Source organism: Onychostruthus taczanowskii, unplaced genomic scaffold (assembly GCF_017590055.1).
Source record: "Onychostruthus taczanowskii isolate IOZ18803 unplaced genomic scaffold, ASM1759005v1 scaffold174, whole genome shotgun sequence".
NCBI lineage: Eukaryota > Metazoa > Chordata > Aves > Passeriformes > Passeridae > Onychostruthus > Onychostruthus taczanowskii.
Window position 1 is genome coordinate 706,284 of NW_024498951.1, and position 6,000 is coordinate 712,283.

The window sequence follows — 6,000 nt, forward strand, 5'->3', positions numbered from 1 at the left end:
TTAATAAAAACAACAGTAAAACACAGGCCTATCAAGTTGCTTTGTAAGTCCGAGCCCATATCAGTTAAGGGAAAACATGCGGCACGCCTATAGCCAGTAATAGCAAGCTGCAGGGCAGAGTCTCACTTACGCCTGTGCACACAGTATTGCTTCAGCCCGCTGCTGAAATTGCCAGAAATATTATTTTATACTGCAGTGTATCCCATCCTCACACAAGAGTAACAGGCTGCACGGCACACAGCCCTGGCCGCCAAATTGAAACATGACTCCCAGACCTGAAAGTGATTCATTTTAGACCAAATGGTACAACACAGCAAACCTGAACTAGCATGCAAAAATTTTATTTGAAAAGATAAGAGTTGCAGCATTTCTTAGCAGCAAAAAATTGCAGCTACCCCAATTCCCCCACGCTTTGAGAACACAAGTTGCTGACAGGGTCTCCCCCAAGTTATTTTGCCTTTAAACTTCAAAAAACCCCAACCAAACAAAAACAATTAAGAAAACGACACACAGAAAACTAACCCAAACCTGGAGCAAATGAGGATTGGAAAAAAAAAAAGAAAAAAAAAGAAGAGGGGATTTAGGCAGCTTCTAACATTCAAAGACAACTGAAATCTGTGAAGGTGTGAGCTTGTTTCACAGAGATATCCCCAAGAAAATTAAATGTAGACATTCCAACACATTATTGTGATAATGAAAACTTTGCACATATTTCCATAGGAAGCAGTATTTTGGTATCGTTCCCACTGTGGAGCTATTTTAAAAGAACATAGGAAAAGAAGTGAGAGGAAGAAACTTGGTCCCTTTGGTTCCACCTCAGTCTTCTCATTTCAGTTTGCTAACGGCTTTTGTCCTCTAGCTCCCTTTCTGCTCCCCCCCGCTCCCGGTCTTTCTCTAATAAATCACACCCTTGTGCTTGTCATTCACCTTCTCCCTGTCCTTTACCTTTGTAAACATCATGGATACACTGACACTGCTCCCATCGGACTCGAGCAGGCTCTTCGTCCGAAGGACTGAGAAAGTCAGGAGAGAGAGGTGGCAACCATTTTTTATCTAGGACTTTTTCCACTGCCTTAATTTGGTATAAATAAATCCAAAGTGAATTCGGGGTGGAAGGGGTGACGAAAGTGGGGGGGGGTGGATGGAAAGGAAAAAAGAAAAATACGAGGTCAAACCTTAAGTAAGTCCTGTTAGCGTTCCTTAATCAAACAAGTGCCCATCATTTATTCCAGGCCAGCCCCGGAGACGTTAGTCCAGCAGGAATAGCAGCCTGACCCGACGCCTCGAACCCAGTCGAGCCCATCCCGAAGGAGCCCTTCGCCGGAGAGGACCCCGACGATCGCGCCGCCCGGCACAGCACTGCGCGCCGTGGGACCAGACCAGGTTCGGAAACACGAGAGAAACAGCCAAAGAGAGGAGACGAAGAGCGCCGTGGGCACGGAGCGCTCGGGGAATGGGAAGCAGGCACCTTTTTGCGGGCGAGAATGGTGGGACCCCCCCGCCCCGCTCAAGGCCCGGCGCGCTGCGCTTACCTGCGGGGGCTGCGCGGGCGCGGCTGGAGGGAGCGCGGCGCCGCCGCCGCCGGCGCGCACACAGGGAGGGGGAGGAGTAGGAGCGGAGCGGAGCGGAGCGGGACTGGGAGGGGACAGGGAGGGGACGGGACGGGACGGGACGGGACGAGCTGGGCTCCCTCCGCCCCCGCTCCGCCTGCGCGGCTCCGCCGGGCGGGCCCAGGTGTGCGCCCGGCCCGGCCCGGCCCGCCCGCGGAGCGCGGCGAGCCCCGCCTGCGGCCGCACTCCATCGCACAGCCCGGCCGGCCGCGGAGCCTACCGCGACTGCACGGCCGTGGTATGCAGGTGTTTCTGGGACAGCCACGGTTATCGTCCTGTGAAACTTTCGAATCTCCAGCCGATGTCGGCAAGAGGCGTTTGGGAGCCCCAGTCACAGGAATAGTCAATTTACAGGTTCACCGAGCCCTCATCCTTGAGGATGCACAACAGATGTTGGGTTGGGTTGCACAACAGATAGTTTTCCAGATTAGAATAACTATTTTATTATGCAAAACCAGGTTCAAATTGCTTTTTCTTCCCCACCCCCTGCCCTCCATAAGTTTTTAGTGTGAAATAGTCGCATTTAATTGGATTGCAGGAGCGTCTAGAGGCCACTTTTGCATGTACTTGCATCAAGTGAAAAGACAAATGTTGCACAACACTTAGAGTTCAGCAGCTGAAATGGCTAAGCATTTCTATCTACAATCTGTAGTGAGATTTCTGGGGAGGTTACCTACAGCTATGCGAGCCATCAGTGCCTCCAGCAACACAAAAGCCTAGTATGAAGCACCAAGACCACTTAAAGCACTCGTATTTCTTAAGGACCCAAAAAGCAGTAGAGACAATTCTCAAGTCTGATGTTTGCTTTTGTGGCACCAACACCGTCTGCTACTGTCAATATCTGCTGCACCACAGGTATGGTTATTAACAAAGGTTTTGGCATCAGTGAGAGCAGATCTCTTGGTGTCATGGCTGGTGAGATGCTTTCTCTTTAGGAAGTTGTCACCACACAAACCTTGTTTTTGTACTCAGCGCTGTAATTTTGCTCTGAGACTAGACCAACATGCTGGAAAGTTTTGTTAAGTACTCCGCAGGCTATTAACTTTGGAAAGTGCTGGATTTCATCTTCTACCTGTTCAAAGCAAGGTTCCAAGTGTTTGCAGGAGGTGACCAAAAAGCATGTTCTGTTACAAGCTCTGATAGATGGTTTAGCATCCACACACCAGTTATGTGACAGGTCTTAGTAGTTTTCTCACCTATGCACAGGCCACATCCAGGCTGGACAACTGCAGTCTTGAAACAATGTGCTCAAACTGCACGTGTCCTCTCCTGATGGTAGGAAAGGGATGATATACATGAGTCACTGATTAGAGAGCAGGTCTTCAAAATGTAGAATTGATTATTCCAGTCTTGTGGCAGTATATCTGCTGTAGCTTCATTATGAACCAGATTTTACTCATCTTTTTGGGACACAAACTGCCTGTACATGTGTACAAAATCTGTCCTGTCCTCAGCCAGTTGCCCAGATACCACTATAAGAATCAAGATTAACTTGAATGCAATCAAATCTTCAAGCAAATGGTGATCTGACAAGATTTACATCTCTGTGGGTGAGACCTACAACCCTATGCATGCAGGAGTCTTCTTCAGCAGGACAGTGCTTGCTGCTAAGAGCTAGTATATCTGCAAATTGGAAATCACCACTGCTTAGCATCCCTATGGTTAGTCAAAACGTTCTGGTTAGGATGTCCTCTGCAGCAACTCCAGCTACTGACCCCTGAAGGAAAATAGCAGAAAATAGCATCCTGAGCTCATGGGAAAATGAACATGAGATGGAATTATATGAAGGTAAAATGATCAAAAACATTTTAAATAAAACTATTTTTGAGCCCAGTTTCAGTGAACTGATGTAGTTAAAGCAGCAATGTTTTTTCAGTTCTTATGTTTTCTGTTAGTGACTTCAGGCATGCTCACTCAGCCCTGAAACATTGACTTGTTATTTATTCAAGGATAATGTCATTAATTCTCAGTCAGCCACTCTTGCTCTAAACAGAAAATATAGGGAATATTCAGTAAATCTTACAAACAGGCAAATATTGAAGGTCCAGGGAAGATCACATGGTCTGATGTTTAATGAATGTAACTGCTATGAGACTTGGCTGTGGTGCTCTGTGGTCTGAGACGTGTTTATGTAATCACACACAGATGTACTGAATTGCATTAGATAGGGAAGTAGTTTTCACATCCTTCAGTCTGGAAAAACTTTTGTTTCCAGAACAAACAATGTAAGTTCCATGTGCTCAATTTAGTGAATTGATTCAAATCATAAGTATGCTTAACATGTGCAGACACTGATATAGTTATATTTCATTCTCATTTCATAAGTATATATGATATACTTATATTTGCATTCATAAAGTTTCAGCTGAGTGGCAGCAAGATTAGTCATACAAACCCAGAAAAGTTAAACATCTAATTCCTCTTTGGTCTGGGCCTGGAAAGTACCTCTGGTGTTTTTAATTTAAAAAAAAATTCTGGGAATTTACACTTAAGATGTCTCTTCACTCTGTCACTTCTCTAAGCAGCATACTCTGGTGTGGGTAGCAATGGATAATTTAATTTTGGATTGGAAATGTGTTGAAATTTTCAGTGCAATGGATGCTTTGAATGAAACCTTTGGTGAGATCACTACTAATTACTGTGGAAAAAATGGCATGCTTCAGCTCTATCCGAGTTAGGAGTAATTAGAGACCTTGAACAGTATATTCACTTTTTATTGACCAGCTTTTTTTTCTTAGAGTCCCACCATTTGTGGGAGTCCCAGATTGCTAAAACATGTGTACATTACAAAGAACAGCTCCAACAATTCACAAAGAATAAAGCACTCTCTGGAGTCTGAATTTTTGCTCATTTGTTACGTACATACTCTCTGAAGCCCAGTGCTCACATGTTGGGGATCTCTGTTCAGAACAGGGTGCAGAGGAAATAACATTACCTACAGTTAGAAAACTGAGCAAATAACATTACCTACAGTTAGAAAACATGCTGTTTTCCAGAGAAACTTCAGACACATCAGAAATCTCACAGAAAGAAAGCATCCCTTTCCATAAAGCTATGTCATCTTTGTTCTGTGGCAATGCTTCTGCCTTGGTTAAGTCTCCTCGGAGCTCCTGCTATGATGCAACTGCAGTGCTTGATGTTCTGTGAGCCACAAACTCCTCTAAAACCTCCAAGTTCTCAAGGAAAAAGAGCAGCTTTTTTCATGGGAACTCGGTCTCTCCCTGGTTCAGCCTCCTATTGTTTGGACCTGAGGATATCTTATTCCTTCTGAAGAGTAGCAGATTGCTGAAAAGCAAATGTGATCATAGCTTTGGCTTTTCATGGCTTTCTGCCCATGCCCAGCCCCTAACAGCAGGATTGCAAGGCCAGGATTGAAGGAAAAATAGGTGTCTGAGCATGCTGAGGATTAGGAATATATCCACAAAAGCAGAGGAAGTGGTTGATTGTCACAGCCTTTATGGCAAAATCTATCAGGTCAGGCTGTTTAGACAATGCCTGCACCAGAAATAAGAGCAGTGTCTGTCCAAGTGACCAGGGCTCAGGGCTCTTCATGAAAGAAGGTATGGGTTTGTCCTGGCACTTGCAACATCCATGTTGCCTTGAGATAACTGGACTAGGGTTTGCAAGATGCTTCAGGCAGTTCCCACCAGAGATGCGAAGGAGTACAGTGCATTAGTGACTAATCCAGAAACAACTCATACAGAACCATAAACCTCTGTGTTACTGTTAAGAGTCTTACGGATCACATGCCATGGGATGCATCAAAGAGAGCTGATGGCTGTGTGAAGCATATGGGGTTTGTCTGGAATATGCATGGAGTAAAATGTTGCCAGGAGGCTCTTGGATGGGAGGCCAGGAAGCTGTTGGTTGTGGGTTCACTGTGGTGAGGGAGGCGAGACAGTGGCGGGGAGCTACAGTTTTGTGGTAAGCACAGGCTCAGGGATAGCTGCAGGTTTCATGGAGGAAGGTGTGGGGGGAGGCCGGGCAAGCATCTCCCATGGGGAGCATTGAACACTCCCACGTGTCCTTCAGCTCTGTGGAACACCTGCGTTGGAGCCTGGGGGTGGGTCACCACCGCTGTTTCAGGGAAGCTCTGTGTTTATGCTGCCCAAACACAGCTACTCATTCAGCCTTCTGTTTTCCAGGTTGTTGAAAAAAACCTTTGTAGGGTGTTAAGGGATGACTAGATAGTGAATGTTCTGATTTGTCTTTTCATCAAGCACAAGGCTCTGGTCTGCCATAAAATGACTGAAATCCTCCTTCTAATGAGCGGGGAAATGAGGATACAGGGAAAACAAGGAAACCTTTACCTCCAGAAAGTGCAGTGGCAGCTGTTGGGTCCATTGCTCCAGCACCTGCCCCTTTGGTTCTAACTGCAAGGTCCAATGAA

The 6,000-nt window shown here is 46.0% G+C and overlaps 1 protein-coding gene across 2 annotated transcripts in view; it reads right to left on the reverse strand.

Moving 5' to 3' along the window:
* The window catches only part of LPAR1 (lysophosphatidic acid receptor 1), a 68,706-nt gene extending 67,118 nt beyond the window's left edge, over positions 1 to 1,588 (reverse strand). Inside the window, exon 1 of one of the 2 annotated variants that reach the window (XM_041400198.1) lies at positions 1,533 to 1,588. The gene's annotated coding sequence lies outside the window, so the exon portion shown is untranslated. Of the gene's footprint in view, positions 1 to 1,175; positions 1,281 to 1,532 lie in introns of those variants that run through there. The other variant, XM_041400199.1, reaches the window with a different exon arrangement.
* Positions 1,589 to 6,000: the final 4,412 nt, after the last annotated feature.